Source organism: Felis catus, chromosome A3 (assembly GCF_018350175.1).
Source record: "Felis catus isolate Fca126 chromosome A3, F.catus_Fca126_mat1.0, whole genome shotgun sequence".
Taxonomy (NCBI): Eukaryota; Metazoa; Chordata; class Mammalia; order Carnivora; family Felidae; genus Felis; species Felis catus.
The window spans coordinates 8,761,488-8,777,491 of NC_058370.1; the positions used below are offsets into that span (position 1 = coordinate 8,761,488).

The following is a 16,004-nucleotide window of genomic DNA, read 5'->3' on the forward strand; positions in this document are numbered from 1 at the left end:
TCGCGTGTTTCCCCATATACGGGGAGGGAGTATGTGTGTATTTTCCTTCCCCTTCTAGTAAATCTCGTTGCCATGAACATCTTTGTTCGCAGCCCCCTTGTCCTCTATTAGGACTATTTCCTTAGGACCGATTCCAGGAGTGTTCTTGCTGCACCCAAATGTATGAACATTTGTCAGGCCCTTGACTTGCCTCGCGGAGTTGTTTACAAAAGGACTGTACCAATTTACACTTCCACTTACAAAGGATGAGAGCGCCTCTATTAAAATGCTTAAAGGCACTGCTTCCCCGAGCTCTTATAAATCACTGGCTAAGGCTGGCTTCTGTTTGTCATATGGTCGCAGCCATCACAAAATAAATAAATACACATTTTCTATAGCTCTAAAAACATGGCATGCACAGACTGCCAAACAACCACAGACTAACTCTGATTACACGAGGAAACCGGGTCTACTTGTTGAAAATGTGGTAATGAGATAGTTTCCACCCAGACGGGAAGCCCGGTTCTGGCGGGGGAGGGGCGCCCGCATTTCTTCTGGTCTCTGTCTACCCACCCCGAGGAAGGTAGAAATGATCAGGTCAGCGAGCTCTTCTTTTCCTTTACCAATTTTTTTCTTTTTCTTTTTTCTTTTTCTTTTTCTTTTTTTTTTTACAGCTGGGTGTCTTACTTGGGTCCGTACGGCTGAGCGGGCTGATGCAGAAATACTGGTGGAAACTAGCAGAGACTTCTGATGGCATATGTGTTTCCTGCCAGTGCAGCCTTGCAGCACGGGGGAACCGGGGATTAGGGGCAGAGCCATTTTATCGTCCAAATTCTACTTTGTTTCCTTGGGGACACGTTGTGCGTATTTGTTGACTTCAAATGAGAACTGCTTCAGGAGCGGTTCGTTTCAGTTCAGAGCATTCTCAGTTTCTTACAAATCCTTGTAGAAAATTCGGTTGCGTGAGTTTGGGAGAAATTTATGGGACAGATTTTTTTTTTTTTTTTTTTTGGAGGCAGGGAGAAAGAAGAAACTATCTCATTACTGTCGTGTTTATGGGGGGGGGGGAGGGGAGAAAACAAGAAGGAACTTGATAAGAAAATACTTAGCAAGATGGTCCTTAAAAGCCCAGAATCTGAATCTTGAAATTCTTTTTTTTTTGTTGTTTGTTTCTCTGGAAAAAGTTCAGGAAAGAGGTTTTATTATCCTCCTTTGCTTTCTTGCTGTTTTTGGCCCACTCAGTGGCTCCGAAGCAGTTCCTCAAAGCGAGTGGGGACAAAATATAATCTCTTAAAATATTTTTAAGAGGACGGGCAGGCTTGGTATTTGTAAAAATACGTCAACAAAATGTGCTAACCACAATTTTTTTTTTTTTTTTTTTTTTTTAAGTTGTCAAAGAAGCCAAAGGGATTCGTTAAGCGGACGGGCTGTTTTAGAACGGAGACGTTCGGAGACAATAATGACTAAGGTCATTTTGGCTGATGTTTACTGAGCTGATGGCCGTGTGCCAGGCACCGTTTTAAGGTTTGGTTGTGATTAGCTCCTGTAACCTTCCAGAGCGGGCCCCGTGCAGCGGGCGGCGATGTTCTTCCCATTGTACAGGTGAGGCAGGCAAGTCGAGTCAGGAGGCTGAGGTTTCCCAGCAGCTGAGCTGGGAGCCAGGGTTTGGGTCTACGCTGGCTCTGAGGACCGTGTTTGATTCAGTTCCGGTTTCTGAGAAAATCAGCATGTTCGTTTTTGGGAGCTGCTGAGCCGAAGAAGCCCATTGGCTGCGAGCGAAATAGTGGGGTAGCTGGCTGTGGGTCCACCGCTCTACGGAGGACCAAGGCAGACGGCTAATCTTCAGTGTAGACTCCTGATTTCTTGGTCACTCTATACCTACCAGGGGCGTGGCTCTAACCTTAATCTCCTCTCCAGTATTTTCCCCAAACCCCAGCATCCTGTTTGAGGGTGTGGCTGGAGAGCTGTGGTCGGGAGACAGGGGCTCAGCCACCTGGCACGCTTCCCTGGAGCCACTCACCTCTGACCCTCCTCTTTAGGTGCCTCTCCGGTCTCGCTTGACCTCCAGTTTGGAGAAGGTGTCCAAAGAACCCTGAAAGGCAGGTAGGTATCTCCCAGCTTCCGCGAGGATCACTCGGATTGAGGTATCTTTCTTCAAAGACTTCCACTTGCTTTGTCTACACTGAGGAGTCGTTCTGGTGGTCAAGAGCTGCTCAGGTTCTGGAGTGGACAGACTCGGGGCCAGCTCTGACTGTCTGTCTCACGTCATAGAAACACTCTTGCTTCCCTTCTCCCGCCCAGAATGAGTACCCCTGGCAGGGCCGTGCAGTGGTTGAGAACAGACCTGGTTCTGAGTGCGGGTGAGTTCCTGTGTGGCCGTGGGCAATGGTCTTTGTGACACTAGCCTGTCCTAATTGAACGCTCGCTATGTGCCAGATTCCCCCCAAAGCATTTTAGTAGTGAGGCCTTATTTATTCCTCCAAATACACCTGTCAGTGATTACTCTTACCTCCGTCTGTAAAAAGCCAGGGGTGGAGGTGGGGAGGGAGCTCCAGTGAGACGGCAAAGGCAATAGTTGGGTAGCCCAGGGTCTTGGTTTGAACCCGGAAACCCGTTTCAAGAGCTCAGCCCTAGAACTCCCTGCCTGTCTCACCACTCGGAGGTGTGGCTTCTAATCTGGGTGACGAGGGTACCGATTCTGCCTGGGTATCCAGAAATGGTGCAAATAATGTACTTGGCCCATAAGAAGTACTTAATCAATGGTCACTATTATTATTCTCTAGTCTCTTGAGGCCAAAGTCAGCCGCTTAGTACAGAACAGAATGGCATGAGTCAGCATGGGCTTTGGAATTTGTTCGGGCTAGAATTCGACTTCATTCTTGTTGTAGAATCTCAAGCAAGTTAAAGAAGTTAGTAAGGCAGAAAGTGAGTTAACCTCGAATGGCTACGGTCTCCTCATCTGCAAGATGAATTTAAGTCTACAGGTTATCAGGAGAACGAGAAAACACTATGATCGGGTAGATCAGGTGTGGAGTTAAGACTCTGGCACATAGCAGGGGCTCAATAAATTGTTTTATTTTTCCCTTTTTGTTACACTTTGTCTTACCTCTTCTTACTGTTACCATTATCATTGTTGTTGTGCTGTTGTACTGAAAATATGGACACGTGTAAATATCTGAGTGATTGCAGCAAAGGAGGACTCTTGGTTTATCAGTTTGTTTAATAACACTCTTTTTTTTTTTTTTTCAACGTTTATTTATTTTTTGGGACAGAGAGAGACAGAGCATGAACGGGGGAGGGGCAGAGAGAGAGGGAGACACAGAATCGGAAACAGGCTCCAGGCTCTGAGCCATCAGCCCAGAGCCTGACTCGGGGCTCGAACTCACGGACCGCGAGATCGTGACCTGGCTGAAGTCGGACGCTTAACCGACTGCGCCACCCAGGCGCCCCTAATAACACTCTTAATACCTCCGCCAGATCATTATTCCTCTGTTCATACTATTCACCGGCGCTCAGGTTCATCCAGAGTAACGTCCTGTCCTCACAATGCCCCAAATGGCGTGGATCTCGTCCACCCCCATTTTATGACTTGTGTCCTCTTAGTGCTCCATGCCAGCCACAACATCACGCCGGCTTCTTTGCTGTTCCTTGAACCACGGGGCATAACGCTTCAAGGTCTTTGCATGCTGATCCCTCAGCTGGGAGTGCTCTCTCCCCAGAGAGAGCCTCTACATGGCTCCCACTGTCACCCCTTCTGATCTTTACTCAAATGTCTCCACCCGAGAAGTCTTCCAGGACTAGCCTGTTGAACATTACCCTCACCGGCTCCCTCGACTCTCTGGCCCCTTTCCCCACCCCCTGTCTCCATAACACGAATCCTTTAATTCTTTAATTCTTTTCTAAAGATTTTACTAAAAAATTTTTAAAGTTTATTTATTTATTTTGAGGGAGGCGGGTGCAGAGAGAAGTAGAGAGAGAGAGAGAGAGAGAGAACCCCAAGCAGGCTCTGTACTACCGTTGGTGCAAAGCCCGATGTGGGGCTCGATCCCACAGGTCATGAGATCATGACCTGACCTGAAATCAAGAGTCAGATGCTTAACCGACTGAGCCACCCAGGAGCCCTGAGATTTTATTTTTAAGTAATCTCTATACCCAGTGTGGGGCTTGAAAGCACAACCCCAAAATCGAGAGTCCCGTGCTCCACTGACAGAGCCAGCCAGGTGCCCCATAGCGCTGATCATTTAATTCACTACGACATTAAGTGTTAACTCCGTGAGGATCGGCATTTTGGCGGGTTTGCTTTCCTGCTGTATTCCCAGCACCTAAAACGGTGCCTGGTACCCAGTTGGCCTTACTGGTTGTTGAGTGAGACAGTAAATGAATGAGTGAATGGAAGAACCAGGGAGCATATTTACTTCAATTGAACAGCTGGATATTGGGATACTTTCCTGGGTGCTGTGATTTGGAGGAAACCAGCCTTCCGTTGAGGAGCCTGTAGTCCATTCAGACAACATCCGGGGCTGGGCATAACCCAGCAAATGTCATAAAGGAGGCACTGAACAAAGAGAGTGACCGAACAAAGAGCATAGTGGCATGTGGAGAGGACCATGGGGGATGGGTAGGATGACTACAGACTGATTTTTGGACATATGTGGCATGTGGGTTTGGGGAGATTCAAAATGAAGGTGGCACAGGTAGTGGGCACAGAGTAAGGAGAAGGGTAAGTAGAGAATAGTTCATTAAAAAGCAGTATGTGGGAAAAAAAAGCAGTGTCTGAAAATACTAAGTATTTTATTCTCCATTTTTAATTTCTCAGAGTATTTAATGTAGTTTGGAATTGTATGCTAATAGGCAGCTAATTTTTACTTATCTGGGTCAAATATGAGTGTGTTTTACATGTTAAAAGATTAAAATATTTAGCTGCCAGTAAAGGGTCCTGGATCGTTGCCCGTATTTGAGAATTAACCAGCTTTTATTCATGCATTTGCGTGTACATTTCTTTCTTATATTGAGACATGATTGGCATATAACCTCTTAGCTTCAGTTGTACAATATAATGATTCGATATTTGTATGTAATGTGAAATGATCAGCCTATATATTTCTGATCCCTGTGTAGTATAAACACGTGTATATATTATATATGATATACAAACGTACACATACATTATGTTTATATATATATGCATTACCTTTAGAGAATATACTATTGTGTGTGTTTAAACCAAAGAATGGCATACCTTTTGTGGCTTCATTTATTTATTTACTCCATCACGTCTTGGTGATTTAGCACATGGGCATATGTAGCACTATTTCATTCTTTCTAACTGCTGTCTATATTCTTAAATTTGGATATATCATAGTTTATGTGGTCATTTTTCTCTTGATGAACTTGTAGGTTCTTATTTGTCACGATTATAAACAAGGCTGCAATGAATATCCTTATGTATGCTTCTTTAAGCCCCTGAGTGATTATCTCTTCAGGGTAGTTACTATAATTATATGCTAATATATATATTTTTTGTTTGTTTTAATTTGTTTAATGTCTGTTTCTCCTGTGAAAATATAAACTCCATGAGGACAGCAATCCAATTTGTTTTGTACCTCACTCTTTAATTACTACCTAGCCAGTGCCCAGGACAAAGGAGTGGTCAATAAATATTTATGGAATGAATCTGGCTGAAAGGTTGGCTGGGGCCATGGTGTAGTTTTGCATCCTAAGAGAGGGAACTAGGACTTATTTGGGTAAATTGGAGAATTTTGTACAGGGCAGCAGAAGGGTGGTTATTTGTGGTATTGAGGAAAAATTTACTAGGCTGAGAAGAAGACAGGTACTCGAGACCCGGCTATGAAATTATTATGCAGATCAGAAGGAAAAGACAGGATGGTAGGAATATGAAAGGAGAGGGTGCACTTGAGAGCTACTTGGATGATAGGATCTGTAAAACCGAGTAACTGATTAGCTGTGAGGGGCCATGTAAAGGAAGGCATGGAAAGTTGAGATCCATTCTAGGACATTTTCTCTTTTTTTCTTTTCTTTCCTTTTCTTTTCTTTTCTTTTCTTTTCTTTTCTTTCTTTCTTTCTTTCTTTCTTTCTTTCTTTCTTTCTTTCTTTCTTTCTTTCTTTCAAGACATTTTTCTCTTTTCTTCCTTTTCTTTCTTTCTTTCTTTCTTTCTTTCTTTCTTTCTTTCTGGGACATTTTTTCTTTTCCTTCCTTCCTTCCTTCCTTCCTTCCTTCCTTCCTTCCTTCCATTACTTTAGAGAGAGAGACACAGTTCAAGTGGGGAAGAGGGGCAGAGGGAGAGAGACAGAATCTTAATCAGGCTCCTTGCTGAGCTTAGAGCCTGATGTGGGGCTCGATCCCACAACCCAGGGATCACGACCTGAGCCAAAATCAAGAGTCAGACACCCAACCTCAACCTATTGAGCCATCCAGGCGTCCCTAGGACATTTTTCATTTCACAGACGTTTATTGCCTCCCAGCTGTGTGCAGAAGAGCACTCTGCTAATTGCCTTTGGGACGTGATTTTGCATGACCTTTCTTCCCTACCTTCAAAGGAGATCTGGAGTCTACTGGGGACTTTGGAGGACTTGGAGGAAGAGTAAGCAGGTACATCAAGAATGCCAGGGAGGGACTGAGGTGGGAGGGGCTAGCCCCGGGGCAACCAAGTGAAATATTGTTGTTCCAGGATTGGGGGTGGGGAGGAATGCTGGGTGAGGATGTTTCAACCCTGCCCCAGAGACACTCACTCATGGCTGACTGGTGAACATTCAGGAAATAGGATGTCGAGAAATGTGCATCAGTGTAGATTTTTAGAAGAGAGGAGATTTCGGCTGGTGACAGAGCTGGGGTTTGACATAGGGTTCAAAGGGCCCGCTGGCCTCAGTGTCATCTGGCAGGTTGGGGAACCAACTGTCAGCTGGGTGGCCTCAGGCGGGCTACTTACTCATCTTGAGCCTCAGTTTCCTCTTGTTAAGGCAAAGGCAGTGATAACTTCAAGGGGTGGAGATTTGGCTAGTCCAGTGGCCAGGTAGGCTTATCGGTGACAGCTCTGATTCTCTGAGCGCGCCCTCCACACGGGAGAGAAAGTAAACGGTGTCCTCCAGTTTGCCACGTCTTCTTTGTTGCACCAGGTGCCACCTTTCAGGAGAGAATCTCTCAAGGAAGAAACACTTAACTTGAAGTTCAGTGGGTCAGTTTTTCTTGCGTTTCTTTCCAGTCACATCCCAGGGTTGGTGGGATAAAGTCCCCCCCACCAGTCCCGCCTGCCGCATGATCAGGGATTTTGTTTTTATTCTAAGAGACATGGGGAGTTTTAGGCAGGACCCTGATGTAATCAGATTTGACTTCTGAAAAGATCAATGTGACTTCTGAAAAGATCGATGTGACAGAGAGGCGATTGTCTGCGCTTCTGCTGGAATGGTAGCTCGGTCCACGTAGAGCTCCCTTCCCTCGTAGTTGCGTCCCAGGCCCGTGGCAAACAATGCTGGCCACATTCTGTGGGTTGAATGCATGTTTGACCTCTCTGCATTTAAAGCAAGGCTAAAAGTAGCCGTTGTGTTACTAGGAGGATGTGATGATAATAGATGTAAAGTGCCTGGCACGCAGTTATTTATTTACTTATTTTTCCGTCCAGTATTTAATGAGCATCTGCTATGTGCTGGGCTTGGTTCAAGGTCCTGGGGAAGCACCAGCAGGGTGTGGGGGTAAGACTTGGCCAGTGTCTACACAGGAAAGGAGGCTGCCGTTTTATTGCCTCGGGGCCTTGGGAGAGCTGCTTAATCCCTCTCTGCCTGGGTTCTTTGTCTAATAAATGGAAAAATATAAACCCTACCTCACAGGGTCATTAGAGGGGTTAAATGAGTTACAAAGTGAAAAAGCACACATTAAGAATTCAATAAATGTTAGCGCTTATCAGCTAGCCTCCCGGCCTGCTGGCTCTGCTGTTGGCAGAGGATCTCTGAAACTTTGGTGTTCTGGTCCGCACCATCCATCCATCCCAAGGCAGAGAAATAAATGCAGGAGGCATTGCTGGGTGGGAGTCTGGACAGGTCCCTGCCCTTAGTGGCGTTAACAGTCTGATTCAGACCAAAAAAACAAAACAAAACAAAACAAATCTCACAAAAACAAAACAAAAGAAAATGAAATCTCTAACCAGCTACACAGATAGCCCACTAGACCCTTAGCTCACCCAGGAGGGAGAGATGGAAGGAAGAGGAGAAAACAGGACAAGGAGCCCGTATGCTCTTCTCAGCAAAGGGCGGAAGCTTGGGTGTCAGGACTCCTGTAAGTGCTGCCAGGGACGCTGAGGCCAGAGTCCCAGGTATACTCAAAGACAGTCCCACATGGGGTGCCTGGGTGGCTCAGTCGGTTGAGCAACCGACTTCGGCTCAGGCCATGATATCACGGTTTGTGGGTTCGAGCCCCGCGTTGGACTCTGTGCTGACAGCTGGGAGCCTGGAGCCTGTTTCAGATTCTGGGTCTCCCTCCCTCTCTCTCTGCCCCTCTCCTGCTCATGCTCTGTCTCAGAAATAAACATTAAAAAAAAATAGTCCCACGAAAAAGTAGAGCCCTTTGTGGAGGGATACTCAGTGTTGATGAGCTGCCCTGTGTTGTTGGACATCCAGCTCCCCTGTGGTTTGACCCCGACAAGCCAGCCATCCAATGAGGCAGGCAGGGAAGGGGTTAGAATCCCCATTTGCAGATGAAGAAAGAGAGCCAAGATCCCAGGGACTGGCCTCAAGACCCAAATCTCAATTCCCTCCCCACGGGACCTCTCTGCAGCTAAGCTGCGTGTTTTACTATTCCTTTCGGTATGCGTTTGTTGTGAGCGCATCTACTGATCATTGCTGTGGGCAGACATCTACGCAGAGATGGAGTGGTAGTTGGAAATACGTTTTCAGAGTTGAGGGGAAAGGCACTTGGGGGGCTGAGTTGGTTAAGCGTCTGACTCTTGGTTTGGGCTCCGTCCGGAGCTGGCGGTTCACGGGTCCAAGCTCCAAGAGAGCTGACCGTGCAGAGCCTGCTTGGGGTTCTCCCTTCCTCTCTCTCTGCCCCTCCCCATCTCATTCTCTCAAAAATAAATAACAAATATATGTTTGGGAGCCTTTTGGGCCATTGGGCTGTGGATGGAATCGTCTAGGGAATGAACAGGAAAAGAGACCACAGGGCACCAGCAATGGGCCTTGGGTGCTTCCAAGGCTGGAGGTCAGGGAGAGGCGAAGGAACCAGCAAAGGGTTCTGAGAAGGAGCCTCCAGTGAGGACTAGAGGGGGCGGTGGTGGAAATCGATAGAACGTGGGGTTCCAAAGCAAGGGAAAAAGTGTTTCAAGGGTGAGGAAGGGGTCAGCTCTATCAATATATGAGGCAGACATACTATCTGTTGTCTATGTGTTTGTCTCCCTCTAAAAAGGGGCAAACGCTGGGGAGCCTGGGTGGCTCAGTCGGTTAAGCCTCTGACTTTGGCTCACTCCGGTCACGACCTCCTGGTTTGTGAGTTCCAGCCCCGAGTCAGGCTCTGCGCTGACACTCCCCCCACTTGTGCTCTGTCTCTTTCTCTCTCTAAAAAATAAAGAAGCATTAAAAAAATAAATAAATAAGTATATAAAAAGGGACAAGCGCTTTGTTTTGCTTCCCGCAAGCTGTCTCCTGTGCCTAGAACAATGCCGGGCCTCCCCACTCGCCCCTGCAAAACTCTGGGTTCACAGCTCTGTAGTGTGTCTCATTTGATTCTCCAGAGTCTTATAGAAAAATAGGTATTTACATAATTAATAAGTATACATACTTCCTTTCCAGTTTTATTGAGATATGATTGACATATAACCTTGTATAAGCCTGAGGCGTACAACATAATGATTTGATGTAGGCATACGTTGCAAGATGATTAGTTAACATCCATCACTCCATATAGTTACAGTTCTTTTCCTTGTGATGAGAACTTTTAAGGCCTTCCTCCTGCTCTTCCACCTCTTCATCATCACCACATTTGGTGGAGAAGGAAACTGCAGCCCAGAGAGACTAAATCATATTCTAAGGCTAATGCAGCTCTCAGAAGGTGTAATGGAATAGCCGAGACAGGACCCGTGGGGAGAAGAGGTCCCGAAACCTTGTCAGAGGGAAGCCACCCCCTCCCCACTCCCAGGCACGGAAGCCACCATCTTGAAAGAAAGGTCTGAAGGCTCTGGGTCAGAGGGAAGGCCTCAGGGCTGAAGCTTAGAATCCCACGGAAGGGCTTCCAAAACTTGAAGCTGCAGGTTAGGCAGGGGCCAGATGTACAGAGTCGGGGAGGCCAGCTCTTGGAGTTTGTTCTTTCACCTCCCTTTCCCCTCCCCAGGCCATAGGAAGCCATTAAGCAGGGCGGTGACGGGATCTGATTTACCCTGTGAAAGATCTCCTGGACTTAGGGTGGAGCTTGTATTAAGGCAAACTTAGAAAGGAAGGAGCTGGCAGATGCCTTACGCGCTCCATGTATTTGGAGGAGAGGGTGAGAGGTGATGGTGCTGTGTTAGAGGCGGAGGGAAGTGGACAACGTTGAGCTATATTAACATAGAAATTAGTGGACTAAAGGCGCATGTAGGGTGATGGAGGTGGAATAGAGTTGGACTTCTGGGTTTTGGCTTGAGTAAGTGGGCGGATCCATGTATGGAGATGAGAATGGGCATCAAATTTCAATAAACTTTGTTAGTCACCTTCCTCCTCCAACCCCTCCCCTTGTGCCAGAGCTCCCATCTAGAATATCAGGTGAGTGCAGAAAGGTTTCAAGGGGTGCTCTGAAAGTCATGTGACACATGTAATTAATACATATGTGTATATTTTACGTTTATTTATTTTTAGGTTTACTTTTGAGAGAGAGAGGGAGAGAAAGCACAAGTGGGGGAGGGGCAGAAAGAGAGGGGGTCAGAGGATCCACAGCGGGCTCGCTGCTGAGAGCCCGATGTGGGGCTCGAACTCGCGAACCCATGAGATCGTGACCTGGGCTCAAGTTGGGCACTTAACCTACTGAGCCACCCAGGTGCCCCGACCCATGTCATTTTTTAAAGAAAGTTTATACATTTACATTGTGAGTGAAGTCAGCCTTGAAAAGCATCCGGGATATTGGTGGAAAACAGAAGTCGAGCCCGAAGAGCGGAGGGGGAATGGGACGGATACAGTTAAAAATCAACTGTGCTCTTTGCACATCATCAAGGTCGATTAATTTAATCAAGTCATGATTGCATCAAAACCTCAATTTGAATTGAGCCTTATACTTGGCCCCTCCCTTTTCGGTTTGCTTGGAAAAACCAGTAATCTCATCTCTTGCAGTATTGTTCCGGGCCAGGTGGGCTGGCCAACTCCGAGAGAAGTCTCCAGGCTCCAGACGCTGCCTCCACTTCTGAAAGGTGATGTCTGCGATTTATTTTTATCATCTATTATTGCGATGTTTTATAGAGGGCTTAAAATTTCGAGAGGACTTGAGTGGGATCAAGAAACTTACTGGAAGGAGAGTTGTGTGGCTCTCCCTGGGGTTGTTGGGTGCTCCGTCCTTAATTTAGTGCATTCAGTCGTGTTAAAAGGGCTGCCCTGGTTTCCTTCTCAAATGTCCTTTGTAGTTAGCAGGAGCTGGCACGGTTCGCCGTAACTTTTTCATTTTCTTTTCCTGCTGACTCCTCGCTGCAGTTTTTCAGGTTTTCCTGCTCCGAACACTGCATTCTTTTAAGTCGAGTGTCTATGTTGGCTCCATTTCAGCTCCAAGGATTTACGTACAGTTTCCAAAACTGTTTTTCTGTAATAGTTCCACAGGAAAATAAATACTTGTGAAATGGGAAGATCGTATTGCATTGTTCTTCTAATGAAGGCGAAGTCTCCCAGGATGATTCCAATAAATGTTAAATGTAGCAAATTAGAAGGGTTTTTGTTTTTGTTGTTAGATCTGAGAAGGCTGTGTCGCAGGCAGCATCTGGAGAGAAAACCCAAAGTTAGGGAAATGAAGAGGTCTCCTATCACGAGGATTAAATCAGAGATAATGGTGCAATTTTCTAAGCGTACACTGGGAAATATATCTCGAGGAGGGCCGGTCTGTTTGGATAATTGTGAAAAACGAGGTGTAGCTGATGTTTGTCGCGTTAAGGAGAGGTGAAGTGGGGGCTTTTTCGACCTTTCTCCAAGTAACATGTGCAGAGCATCAGCTTCTATGGGAAGGGACGTTTCTGGTCCTATTCTTTGTTTGTGTTGCTTGCCTCTCCGCAGCACCTGACTCCTTGAGAGATAGTCTAGCTAGGAGTGATGGCAAAACAGGATTACTCGTGGGTGGAGCTAGGTTTATGCAGACCAACGCTTGGTTTTCCATTTTCATTTCATAGAATAATAATGAGTTCTTCCGCTTTTACTACAAAACCAAATGCTCCCAGTGTTCTCCTTTACTTTTGGAGTTTCCACTTTTAATTGTTTTGACTATGCATGCTTTCCAAGTAAATCTTAAGCGTGAGTCTTCCTGTTTTAAAAAGGGGGAGACTGTGTCTCACAGATGCCCTTACAGCAAATGCAGATCGTTCCATGTCCATTTAAAAACACAGTACGTGTTTGCAACCCAGCACTCAGTCACTGGCAGAATTTTTGCAACGATTTCCCAGTTTTATTGGCACATCTCCAGGAACAGGGTTCTTTGTAATTCTTTGCTCAAACATAAGGATGGCATACAAAACTCTGAGCCGATAGATCAGTGAAGACAATTCTCTTTTAATTTTAAAAGCTACAACATATACAAGGTTTTTGGGGGTGGGGTGGGGGGAGGAGGAGAGAAACAGTAACTAACAAACCATAGGATGCTATTATGCTAACAAAGTGGTAGCTTTGTAAGGGCACAGAGAAAAAGCACAACCGTTTTTTTTTTTTTTTTTTTTTTTTTGCTCAGAAAATGATTTAGGAGCAACAAGGTCTGAGAGCCAGAAGCCTCATTGTTCTTAGTGGAACCATTATTTGTCAAAACATTTGATTGTTGCCCTATCCCTTTTGAAAAGTTTGGACTTTTCTTTTTGCTCAGTTTTGACACTAGAATTTTAACTATCAGTGCTATTGTGTTTACAGCATTCAAGGTTTCAGAGTTCAAAGGTTATCCATTAACATGTAGAGTAAGGCTACACTTAATGTGGAGACTCAACCTGGTTCCACTTGCTCATAGTTTGTTTTTGTAGCAATGCTCCAAGCCCGCTGTTTGGAGAAGTTAAATGAAGTTTCTTGTTTATGAAGAGTGCCCTTGGATTGCGTTTTAGGATGTGACTACTTATAAGGGTTTAAAAACTATTTGAAAAGAAGGTATTTGTCTTCTCTGAGAAAAGGAACCTTAGTACTAGAAATGATCAACATCAGTGTACTTGGGTGGAAAAAAAAAAAAAAAAAAAGGAGTTCTGGCCGAAGAATTTACTTCTGGCACTGCTAATTGTGAGTAAGTAATTGGTTCACTTCCTTTTTAAAAAAGACTAACCAGACCATATGTGGGGTTAGTAGTTATATATAAAATGACAGCAAAACATCACACTTGGCAAATTCTTCCCCTCTGCTAAGAAGCTGTCTCTCAAAATTCCATTTTCTATTAAGAACTCCATTGCTCACCAGCAGAGCATTTATATAGCCCCCCATTTATTAAATATATCCTTTAAGTGCCTTTCTTGATAGGTTTTAAGTTTTTCCATTTTGGATACACCCATATCCCATTAAAAAAAAATACTTTGCTGTTTTGTTTTCGGTGAGTTGCCTAGCTCTGTTTACATTTGAATTCGTTTGCATTTTGGGGCAGAAAACTTAGTGGTTGTGATTGTTGCTTCTGTGGTTCCTCCTGGGGCGAACCTAAAATGAGGGAACACAGACAGGCCTTCGGAATCGTAACCTTTTTTCTCCTTTTGTGAGCAGGGAAGGGTAGGAAACGCTCTAAATACGTTGTTTCTGGGAAGGAGGGGGCAAGGCTAGTTTTGTCCCCCCCCCCCCCCGCAGTTTAAACTCGGTTTCCTCCACGTGGGTTTCTATCAAAGCCAAGTGGATTCTTGGAACCCAGGCCAAGTTTAGAAATCTCAAGTTATAATAGCGGCGCAAGTCGAGCCCTTTTGGAAAAACAACAATTACAGGATAGCTTTATGAAGATACCCATTAAACCATTTTAATCATGTCACCTCCGCGACCTTGCTCACACTTGACGAAAATCTGAAGATATGCTTGTGCACTTCACTTTCTGGCCTGCTCAAATGGGCGCAGAGGCTTCTGCTGGTAATTCGGGATGACCCGGAGTGCTACTACCCGCCCCTCCCTCGCCTGGGCACACCTTGCGAGGGAGGGGGAGGCGGCGAGGCTGAGGCCTGGATCTGCGCCTGCGCGCTGCCCCCGGGGGGGGGGGGGTCCCTCCCCGCGTACCTGTCACTGGAACCGCCGGAGCGCGCGCGGGCCACGTTTAGCCGGATGGCGGGAGGCGGTGTGTGTGGAGGGGCGGGGGGTGGGGGGGGAACTGTGTGTGGGGGTGGTGAAAGGCGCGCGCGTGCGCGGGAATCTCAGGCTAGAACGGGAGCGCGCGCGCTCGTCGGCTCGCTCGCGTCCCGGAGGCGGAGTCCGCGGCGGTGGGCGGGGCAGGGGCGCGCCTGCGCGGACCACGTGGCTCGGGGGCGGGGCTCAGGGGCGGGGCCGCCGCGGCCGGTGAAGGCAGGAGGCGGGGCATCTCCGAGCGGCCGGGCCGAGGGAGGGCGCAACAGCTGCTCCCAGAGCACTTTCTGACCCAACAGTCCCCCAGCGCCGGACGCGCCGCGCCCCGGCGGCTCTAGGGACCCCCCGCGCCTGCACTGTCCCCGCGCGGACGAGTAGGGGGCGCCCGCGCCTTTGCCCCCCGTGCGCACCCCCGCCCCGCTCACCTTAGCCCCGCGCCCGAGGTGAGCCCGGCCCCCAAATCCCCCGGGCGGGGGAGGGGTGGGGGCGGGGGGGCTCTCCCTTGTTGGGGGGGGTGGGTCTTCCAGGCGCGGTTTCTCGAGGCGCCCGGGGAGATGGTTTCGCCCCGCGTCCAGTGGCCCCCCGTCTCTTTTGGGGGGCCGGTGCGGGCGCGGAAGCCGGGAGGTGTCCGCACAAAAGGCCGAGAGAAACTCCCCGTCGCCTCCCCTCCCTCCTGCCTTCCCCGCCCCCTCCCCTCCTCGCCTGCTCCCTCCTCATTCAAACCTCGGCTCGCTCGTGTGGTGTCAGTTCAGTCCCGGCCGCCGCCGAGCGAGGAAATGGCCGAGGAGCCGGAGCCGCAGGTAAAGGGGGTGCGCCCCCCGCCCGCGCCGGGCCCAGGGGCGCCGCGCGCCCCCTCCGGAGTCCCCCCGAGCCGCCCTCGAGTCTCCCGTGCTCGTTAGCTCGCCCCCCTCCCCGGATGACCCCCGCCCCGCCCGGCCCGGCCCCCGTTCTGCTCTCTGTTCCGCTCCTCTAGGGCGCCCCCTCCCCACCCGGCTACGGAGCGATCCCGGCAGTGAGGAGGTGCCGGGCGAGCCCCCGGTGTGTACAGTGTTTTACCATCACACTCACTCTCGGGGACTGACGGGAGGGCTTGGGGGCGGGGGAGTCCCCCCTTCTCCGGCCCGGGCCGGGGGGCCGGCCGGAGAGAGCCGGGGGCTGCGTGCGTGCGTGGGTGGGTGGGGGGCTGTTCCGGAAAAGTTGGGTGGCTCCGCCGGGCGGCTCTCCGGGTTTGCCGGCTTGGCCGTGGGGGGCGGGCGGAGGTAAGGGGGCCGGCGCAGAGCCCCCCGCGATGGCCCCGAGGGGGGGCCGGGGCAACTTGGGAACAGCCAAAACAATGCGTCCTAACAGGCGTCCCCCGCAAACAATGGCCGGGACCCGTCCACACGGGCCGGGCGGAGGGCGCGTCTACAGGGGCCGAGGGAGGGGCTTGGCGTCGCCGCAGACCCCGACGCACACCCCAACGAGCCCCCGGGCGCCCCCAAATCCGTCCCCGGGATTCCCGGTCTCCTGCCCATCCCTGAGTAGGCGGTGCACGGGCTGCGATTCCTGGATGTGTGTGATAAGGTGTTGTTTTTTTTTTTTTT

General features: G+C 48.7%; 1 protein-coding gene and 1 long non-coding RNA gene across 7 annotated transcripts in view; one reads left to right on the plus strand and one right to left on the minus strand.

The window, feature by feature from the left end:
* Positions 1-441: 441 nt before the first annotated feature.
* ZNF217 (zinc finger protein 217) overlaps positions 442-16,004 on the plus strand; it is a 38,635-nt gene continuing 23,072 nt past the window's right edge. The window contains exons 1-4 of one of the 6 annotated variants that reach the window (XM_023251087.2): positions 442-576; positions 1,369-1,581; positions 2,019-2,082; positions 11,281-11,357. The gene's annotated coding sequence lies outside the window, so the exon portion shown is untranslated. Of the gene's footprint in view, positions 577-1,368; positions 1,582-2,018; positions 2,083-6,492; positions 6,590-11,280; positions 11,358-14,725; positions 14,865-15,088; positions 15,222-15,354; positions 15,460-15,628; positions 15,985-16,004 lie in introns of those variants that run through there. The other 5 variants (XM_019828023.3, XM_023251089.2, XM_023251088.2 and 2 more) reach the window with 5 other exon arrangements.
* LOC111559751 lies at positions 11,882-14,611 on the minus strand. Its single transcript, XR_002740917.1, has 2 exons — positions 14,359-14,611; positions 11,882-11,914 (listed from the first exon to the last, which is right to left on the minus strand). It is a non-coding gene; the product is annotated as an uncharacterized LOC111559751 (long non-coding RNA).